This window comes from Triticum dicoccoides, chromosome 2B (genome assembly GCF_002162155.2).
Source record: "Triticum dicoccoides isolate Atlit2015 ecotype Zavitan chromosome 2B, WEW_v2.0, whole genome shotgun sequence".
Taxonomy (NCBI): domain Eukaryota; kingdom Viridiplantae; phylum Streptophyta; class Magnoliopsida; order Poales; family Poaceae; genus Triticum; species Triticum dicoccoides.
The window spans coordinates 54,750,831-54,760,674 of NC_041383.1; the positions used below are offsets into that span (position 1 = coordinate 54,750,831).

The 9,844-nt window shown below is 40.7% G+C and overlaps 1 pseudogene; it reads right to left on the reverse strand.

Annotated features, from left to right (window-relative positions):
• Positions 1-473: 473 nt before the first annotated feature.
• Positions 474-2,592, reverse strand: LOC119367092 (annotated as a pseudogene).
• Between the last annotated feature and the right edge of the window lie 7,252 nt (positions 2,593-9,844).

The following is a 9,844-nucleotide window of genomic DNA, read 5'->3' on the forward strand; positions in this document are numbered from 1 at the left end:
CTTTTTGCTGGCATGATCATTTTCTGTTGTGTGTGTGTGTTGTCTTGGTTGTGTGCATGTTAGTTATGCAAAGGCCGAGTGTGTATTCATTATTATTGTATCCCTCGATGCTACATTATGAATCAAAAAAAATACCCTTTATCAAAAAATGCATTAACCATCAAGTGATGATGCAACAGAACAAGCGCCACATTGCTTATCTGTTGTTAAACCTCCTCAATTGCTAAAATGTGTTTTTTTGTAGATTTAGTGTTGCAAGATGTGGTCGAAATGTGTCACGAAATTAATACGTGGTTCAAGATATCGCCATGTCACACACACATGGTCAAAACTAGAATAAATTAACTCTTGGCCAGATCCTGAGTTTCCAAAAGAAAAACCGAAAACATTCCAGATCCATGGACTCTGCTATTTACATGCACATGCTCAACTGTGTACATTCAGTACGCTCAAAGAGAATCTTCTTGATCTACTCAATCTCTATCGGAGATAGAACTACTACTACTACTACATTGCTCATCCTCCGTCCTTGGGAGGCCGAAGCTCACAGGCCACAAGGCTGACTGTTCGGTACCTTGCCTATGGTCGGGCAAACATGGTAGACCCTACGGGTGGTCTTGTGATGGTTCAATGCCTTCGATATCAGACGCCTCGTTTGGGAAGACCTTAAGTTTCTGCGGTGGTGCTGTCTGCATAAGAGTGTTGCATGACTGTTGGCTGCTGAAAGGGGAATACTGCGCTTGTGACGGTTGGTGGCTGTGCTGGAAAAATGGTGCCGGCAGTGTGAGAAACAGGGTGAGGCGACCCAACGGTACCATAGCCCCAACCTGGGTTGCCCGCGACCCGTATCATCAGATCATTTTGTAGCTCCAGAATTGCAGAGCGCACTATTCTCATCTGCAGCTCATTCCTTTTCCAAAAAATTCCTCTCTATTGTAACCTGTCTGTGGAAAGAACGAACCAACTGTCAGTTATGTAGGTATCATGTGATAAAATGCAGTGCAACAATATAAAGAAATTCTGGAATGATGATTTTGGCATGAGTCTTACCTAGTTACCGTATGCATTTTGTCGAAAGAAGTTAGCGTATGCATAAATGAAATAATTTGCAGTCCATAGGGTCAGATATAATTCAAAACCATCAAGTCCCGTAACACTGTTTTTCTTTCTTTTCCGAACAAGAAAACTGCAAGGAAGGAAACACAATTCTAGCTAGAAACGAATTACATAATGAGATTCATTCTGCAGAGTGCGATTCTCCATTTCGAGAGACTCTAATTGCGAAAGCAGATGTCGAAATATTCAAGTGGTGTCAGTCAATATACATGCTTTCCCATTGCTCTGCCTGTCAGCTTCTTCGATAAAGAAAATATATTAATATCGCGATGATATCAAATACATCCAGCCTCTGCACCAACATGATGTTCAAAGACATCAGGGATGCACACAGCCAAGAAATAAAATAAAAAAGAGAAGAAAGAAAACAAAGACCCCTTCACGGTGTTGAGCCACGCGCAACAGTAGCACTCTAACCAGCACCGAAGACAACACCAGTACTACAAACAAGATTCTTCAAAAGCGATGCCTGCAAGAAGAAAAACAAGCACAAGGTTGCTTGATCGAAGATCTTGGGTTGTCACCCTAGAGAATGTCCGAGTTCCAAAACAATGTCTTCAATAAGACCATTGCCACGTACAACCAATGAAGGTCAGACCTTGGATTTACACCCTGGAAATCATGGCTCGATACTCGAGGAGTGCCACCAAGAATGCGGTCCACCTATGTTGCCTTCGATCGATCAGAATAAAATGTATATTAATTGAGTATCAGACTTGACTGATATCAGAAATCTAGTAAGATGCTTATGACAAGCAGGTAATATAATACACATTAATTCACAGTCTCTCTTGGGCTGCTTTACACCACAAGTTAATTTTGGAGCTGAAGCTTGACAGATGGTTAGTTCATCCACATTTTTATCAGCATGAACATCTATACATTAGGGTCCTTTATCAAAAAAGGAATATATACATTAGGATCTACTAGGGAAATGCATGACACATAGTGAACCCCACTATTCACCCGAAGGGACATGGATAAGAACAACGCCATGCAGATTCTCATGCTCACGCTCAATTGTAACATGCCAAACAACCACATAGAATTGGTATGACTATCCTGATATGCATGATGAAGTTAGTTAGGTTCATCTAAAGCATATGCCATATAGTTGTAATAGTAATCCTAGTAGTATAAATATTGAGCGCTTCTCCAGATTGAACCCGTTCTCAATTCTATTGCCATTGAGAATTAAGAAGTTGGAGTATATATTTCTCTATATTTATAATAGTGTATGAGATATTGGAGTGAACCAAAAAGTCGAAGGTTGGAGGTTCCGGTTGTCTCCAGCGATAGCCGTAACGTCTTCACCACCCCCACTAATCTTTGTGTAGCGACCACGATCCAAATGGACCGAAATCTCTGTGCTTAAGTGTCATCCCTGGATCGGTATGCTGACACACACAATACTCGAGGAATTATAATAGAGTTCAATCACACACTTATTACATCGAGGTCCTCATAAAGAGTATTTATTACAAAAATAATATGCCTGAAGGCCATCTAAATAAAGTAACCGCGGAAGCTTCAAAGATAAATGAGTCCATCAAACTACAGCGGCATAGCTGAGTGCATGACAACGACCTAGCGCACCTTATTCTTCATCGGTAAAGTCTGCAACATGAGACGTTGCAGCCGTGTAGGTCAGCACATGGAATATGCTGGCAGAGTTACATTGTAGAGCAAATGAATGAAAGAAACTATATCTACATGCATATTTGGCTGGTGGAGGCTCTAAATTTAATTTTTGCATAAAGCTAATTTTCCCTACATCAAAGAAATAAAATTTATTTAATACCAAGATTATATCAATATTGATAAGGTTCCTCCAACTCAATCGCACCATTAAAATCAAGTATCATTATTAAATCCAATATATTAATTAAAGAGTGATGAGATCAACATAAATATCCACTTCTAGATACTCAAATTGTCCATAACCGGGGACACGGCTAACCATGATTAGTTTGTACACTCTGCAGAGGTTGCACCCTTTTGCCCACAAGACTCGACCACATCCATGATCGGAAGATCGAGACATAGTCTTTATGAAGAATTAACTCTCTACTCTAGGTAGATCGGTACACCTACTTTTCCCTACATCTGCTAGTCAACCTCTTCAAGAGCTCACACAACTTACTCAACTATGCCAGAGCCTATAATGGCTTGTGGCTGCACACAGAAGTTTCTAGACATGAAAAATATCATATGATCCCTTTGAGCCTGGGTGGCGAACCGAGCGAAAATCACACGGGTACTCCGGGATTCCCATGGGAAAGCACTGGTTTCTCCAGGTGCCCCAAGCAATCCACCCAGATGCATATTAAAGTTTCCACTTTAATGTTGTTCAAAATTATTATATCTCACAACTTCCATGAATCACGAACCAATCCCAGTCTACGAGCATGGTAAGCAATATATGAGCATAACGTATAGTCCCGGGGTGATCAAAGGTAATAGGTTCCTACCTCATAAACTACAACCAAACCACATGTTCCCAATCCTACTCATGCAAATCTTTGGGGGGCAAAACTAATGCATAGTAAAAACTGGATACTGAAAAGTATGATCAAAGTGTAACTTGCCTTGCTGACGATCGGAAAACTCTAGAGATTCGTAGTAACAAGCTTCTCACTCTGAAAAATCTAGCATAGACAAACAATAGCATAAATAAGCACTCAAGCAAGCGATGCAAAGAGAAAACAAAGAAAAGATCCAAAGAACTCAAAAAAACTAGCAAATAACTAATCTAAACAGAAAACAAATTTTAATAGAATTATATTTATGTTGATTAGATATTAACAGAAGGTACATGTGATTAGCTTCGATTTGCAAAAAGAATCAACTCAAACGGAGCTACTAATCTCAAGATACGAACAAAACAAGATCAAATTCAAATCAGAACTAAACTCAAATTTTAAATTAAAAAAACATGTTCAAGTTGGTTTACTGGGTAGATGAGATTGCTCTGAAGATTTTGGCGTTGGTTTCGTCGAATTTGGACAAACGAGCAAAAAGTTGTGCTAGTTTGAAGCGTAGGGACTAATCTGTAAAAGAACTATGAATAGGTCCCTGGCAGAAAACTAAAATAAAAAGAAAATCCTATCGAACGAACGTTCGCTACCGAAACTAATCTAATGAATCTATTCGCTAAAGAACCTAAATAAATGAACGTTCGCTAAAAACCAAACTAAAATAATAAACCGGATTCCAAAAGAAAAAACGAAAAAAAAAACGCATCGGACAGGGGTGGCAGTTTTACCGGTCCACAGCGGTTCGGCGGCGGCGGCTGCTGCGGGTGGTAGGTGGCGGCGGGGCTCCGGCGACGGCGGCTGACGACGGGGACGACGTTGGCTACGACAGCGGCGGCAGCGAACGGCGGCAGCGGCACTTGCGGCGGCGGCGGCGATGTGCAGCTGCGGCGACGGTGGTGTGCGGCTGTGGCGACGGTGGTCGAGGTGGGGAAGCAAGGGGCTGGGGCCTCGGTATTTAAAGGGGGCCGAGGGTGCGGGCGGCTTGGAGGAGGGGGCAAGGGAGGCGACGGCGAGGTGGAGTCCGAGTCGGAGTCCGGCGGGCGGCGGCGACGCTCGGGACTCCGTCCCTGAGACGCTCGGGCGGGCGAAGGTGGCTGGGCCGCGGCCTGGCGCTAGCGGGGCCGCGGCCTGGCGCTAGCTGGGCCGGCCCAGTTCGGCCGCAAACAATTTTTTTAAAAACAATTTTTCCAGAAACAAAAACACGCTAAAAAAAGTAAAAACAACATCCTAAAAATACCCAAAAAATGCACATAGTAATATGGCCTCATTAGTGACCTAGTGAACATTTTTCTGGGCCTAAATGTCTAAACTAAAAACAAACATTATAGTACTAATTACTCCGCTAGCAAATAAATAAACTAGCGAATAAAATCAAAAAAACTCTCAAAAAATTTAAAATTCAATTTCCAATATTTCTTTGCTGATTTTGTAGAAGTCCGTTTATCTTCTCTCTTTATTTTAAAATAATTGGAAAGAATTTTGAAAAACAATTTGATCCAATTATCGAATTTTGATAAATCAAAATAGGATTTTTGTGAAACCTCCAACTCTCTCAAATTGGTCCTTGAGTTGCTTAAGGTCTCTTGGATCAAAAAGCAACTAAAACAAAGCAACAAAAATGCATAAATCATGGATGCATATGAATGATCTATGAATAATATCCAAATTAAAAATTGGGATGTTACACTTTGTCTCTCTAGTGGACAATGGCATTAAAAGCATGTGTTGGGGAGTCAGGCGACCACCTCCCGTTGGTGAATCATTGGTTGAATAGGCTAGGTACTACTACATCTCAGGTGGCGTGCGCCTCTCGAGAGCATCCTTCTTGGAGGTGTGCATAGTCTCGAGGGATCAGTGGACGACATCTGCAGTGGAGCGGCGTTCCTTGTGACGCATCGATGTTGTGGAGTTTCGGCGACGAGGTGTAGCAAAGTCTTGGCGAGGGTGTGTGATGATGAACACACATACGAAGGAGGTGCTGTCTGGTGCCATGGGGACGTCGATGACATGCTGAGCAAGGTCGATGCATCAGTAGCTATTCTGAAGATGGATCGATGGAAGACGGCGGCGATGGACCGGTTTGTGCCCCAAACCCGGTATGTGGATTGGTAGGGGCCTCTAGCTTTAGATGTTAGGCTAGGTGAGAGGTCTGGGTATTTGGCTCACACTTTTGCACCCCTTCATCAATGGATAGGAGTAGTGATAGATGTTGCCAAGATGGAGCCTTCAGATATATTGATGTACTACTTTCTAAGGTCTTTGTGAATCTATACCTACTAATAAAGCAAGGTGCGTTTCGCCAATTTTTTCATCCATTCACTGTCAAAAAAAAATCTCTATCCGAGGTGGTACTAAATACTTATGCGTCCATCTATTAAAAAAACTTTTTTAGAATGTCGTACGTGGGCCGTGTGCTTTGGCCCAGCGAAGCCAGCCACTTAGATTTCTGCCCACGTAGCTGGGAAAGTTCTATTTTTCACACAGGGCGACAAATAGTTGCAGCTTCGTACAGGACAACCAATAATGGGCTGGCCAAGTTTTCTTTGTTTCTATGTTTTACTTCTATTTTTATTCTTCTTCCCCTATCTCTTTTTTCCCTTCCAAATTTATTCTAAAAAAAGTCCAAAATTCAAAAAAATTGTTGCTATTTTAAAAAATATTCAGAACTTATAAAAGTTTTCCCTTTTTTCAAAAACTTGTATTACTTTTCAAAATTGTTTGAGATTTCTAAAAAGTAAATGGAATTTCCAAAAATGCTCCAAATTCGAAAAATATTCTTGTTTTAGTGAATTTTTCACAATTCAAAATAATGTTAAAAGGTACACATTTTCCAAAATCTTATGAATTTTCAACATATGTTCCCATGCTAAAAAAAGTTCACAAATTCCAATAATGTTCATGTTTTTATAAAAAAAATCTGGTGTTTACAAAAAATGTTTGTGAATTTTAGAAGACTTTCATGTTTCAAATTTTGTTCCTTTTTCTACAGTTCAAAATAATGTTAAAAGATACACATTTTCAAAAAATGTTATGAATATTCAACACATGTTGCTGTGCTAAAAAATGTTCACAAATTCAAATAATGTTTATGCTTTTATAAAAAAAGTTGGTGTTTTCAAACAGTGTTTGTGAATTAAAAGATTGTCTTGTTTCAAATTTTGTTCACGTGTTTAAAAAATGGTTAATGTTTCCTAATTCAGAAACTTCATACCTTAAAATCTTCTCGATTGAAAGGAAAAGTAGTTTGAATAATTCATGGGCCTTCTCTGGTGTATGACGACGTAATAAAACTCTTAAATGCCCTCGATCAATGATGGAAAAGTAGCGGATTGATTACTTCACACCCGGCGAAACAGAGAAGCTAAATGTTCCTTTTTCACGTGCACATAGAGTTTTGCTTGCACATATAATTCTCACTAATTTTAAATACATGCTATCTTTTCTCCCATTGCAACGCACGGGCATATGTGCTAGTAATTAATAAAGTGACTAGGGGTCATCCTCCTTTTCTAAAAAAGGTACTATTACATCCATCTTGACACAACAGGAACAAATATTTCAATAGCAGGTAGCAAAGATAGTTGATCCCAGCATCCTTGCCCGGACGCAGATGGTGAGAAGAGGGCGATCAGTGAGGTGTTGAGGAATTGTAGTGAGGAGTAGGAGGCGCTCAGACAAGTGTTGTAGGCAAAAGATATTGATGGTGAGACGCGCTTGGTGCCTTGTTGGAGAGGAGACCCAGAGAGAAATCAAAACTGCCACCGACAAGGTGCCACCTAGGGATGCAAAATTTGAAACCTTGAGGGTACCCTCCGATCCTCCTTACTTTGACTAAATGAACTAAAATTTCAGAACTCGCATTACTTTTAAATTTTAGTTCATTTGATTGAACTAAGTACGGTCCCCAGAGGTTCCAAATTTGCATGCCTAGTGTCACCAGTTCTCAAGGTGTCATGCCCATGTCACCCAGCTGGTTGAGCATCCAAGTTGCATGGTTGTTCTTTTTTTTTGAGCCCTGACCGTAGAACAATTGTTCTATGGTATTTTCATTAATAAAAGCAAGTTACAAATATGATACAGCTTATAATACAAAAAAAGAAACACGATGCAAAGTTCCTCAGCCAATCCCAGCTCTAGGAATCATAGGCAAACCCATTAAAGATTTAAATCAGTCCATTCCTTGATCCTGTTTGCTTTATCCTCTTTAGCTCGGAGTTGCACAGCCCAAAGTCCTTCTGATAGGTGAAACTTCCATGAATCAATAGCAGGTGGTGCAGACCGAAAGATCTTGCCATTCCTCACAGACCAAATGCTCCAGCAACTCATAACTATAATATCCAATGCCAAATCTTTAGGGAGCCGAGTAGAAATGAGAACAATCTCATCAAAAGTGGATATACCTCTGGTTCTCTCAGGCGCTATGACATCCCAGCAGGCTAAAGCAAATGGGCAATTCCAGAATAAGTGAAATTAAATTTCTCCCACTTTGTCTGAACATAGGGCACAATTAGAGTCAGGGAGATGCATATTGCGTGTGAGGAGCATATTCCTTGTGTTAATCATGTCATGTAAGAGAAGCCAGCCAAAAATCTTGTGCCTCAATCTGCAAGAGGTACCCCATAATTTCTGAAAGATGCTATGGGCTATGGATGGACCCATTAGACGCTTGTACATTTTCATAGAGGAGTACCGTCCTGATGCCCAATGATATTTCCATATGTCCTTGCTATCAGACTGTGCTCTGGAGGTTAACATGTCTTCAACCCTGTTCAAGTGCTGGTAAGCTTGCATGGAAAGTGGCCTATGGAAGAGGGTGATTGGATCTTCTTGATTATCCACAAAATGAAGGGTGCAGTCCTTGTAAATAGCAAAAGAGAATAACACTAGGAATTTTGCTTGTAATGGTTGTCCACCCCAACTATCTGTCCAAAAGAAAATGGTATCTCCTTGACCAGCTTGACAAATGGCACGTGATTTGTATAGGGGAATGAGCTTTATCAAGGTCTTCCACCAAAATGAGCCAAGCAACATGACTAGGAGGGCCACTTTGGTAGTAAGCTTCCCAAATGATGTGCACCCAAGGAGTGTCCACTTTATTAAGAAATTTATGAAGAAATTTCATTAGCAGGGCTTTGTTGTGGACAGAGATATCAAGAATGCCTAGTCCTCCTTGTGTCTTAGGCTTACAGACAATATCCCAAGATATCAATGCAGGTCCAGAGTCCATAGACCCAAATTTTCTGCACAGGCAACTCCTTAAGTAACCTTCAATTTGTTTGATCACTGCTTTTGGTAACATCAAGGAGCACATGAAGAAGATGGGCATGCTGGCAAAAACTGATTTGATCAGGGTAAGTTTGTCACCAGTGGATAATAAGGTAGAACAACTTAAGAGTCTATTCTCAATCCTTCTCAACATGGGCATGAAATCCACAATTCTTGGTCTATTGATACTGAGAGGCAAACCAAGATAAGCATGGGGAAGAGTACCAATCTTGCAACCAAGAATCTCTGAAAGTTCCATAATTTTGTCTGGAGGAGTGTTGATGGGAATCATTATGGATTTAGCATAGTTAACTCTGAGACCAGTGTAAGCTGCATAGTGGAGAAGCAGATTCTTAATTTGAAGCAGTTGTCCACTATCAGCATTAGCCACCAAGATAGTATCATCTGCATATTGAATGATAGGGTAATCTGGGCAAGAAGCATGAGTAAGAGGGGAGCTGATCAAGGAGTGTTGCATGGCCTCATTAAACATGGTTTGGAGCAGATCAGCAGCTAGAACAAATATGAGAGGGGATAATGGATCCCCTTGTCTGACACCTTTCTTACATAGAAATTGCTTGCCAAGAATACCATTAAGGAGGATAGAGGAGAAACCGGAGCCATATATCATCTTGATCCAATTAATCCATCTGCTGCCAAAACCCTTTGCTTGTAGGATATCCACAATTGTATCATGATTAATCATATCAAATGCTTTTTCAAAATCCAGCTTGAGGAGAATAATTTCTTTCTTGGATAAGTGGCATTGGTGAATGTACTCATAAGACCAGGCAAGGCAATCTTGGATGTATCTATTATTGAGGAAGCCATATTGATTCTTGTGCACCAGATTGAGGATCACCTTCTGTAGTCTGTTGGCAAGCAGTTTGGTGAGGATTTTAAGAGTGCAGTTCAGCAATGAGATG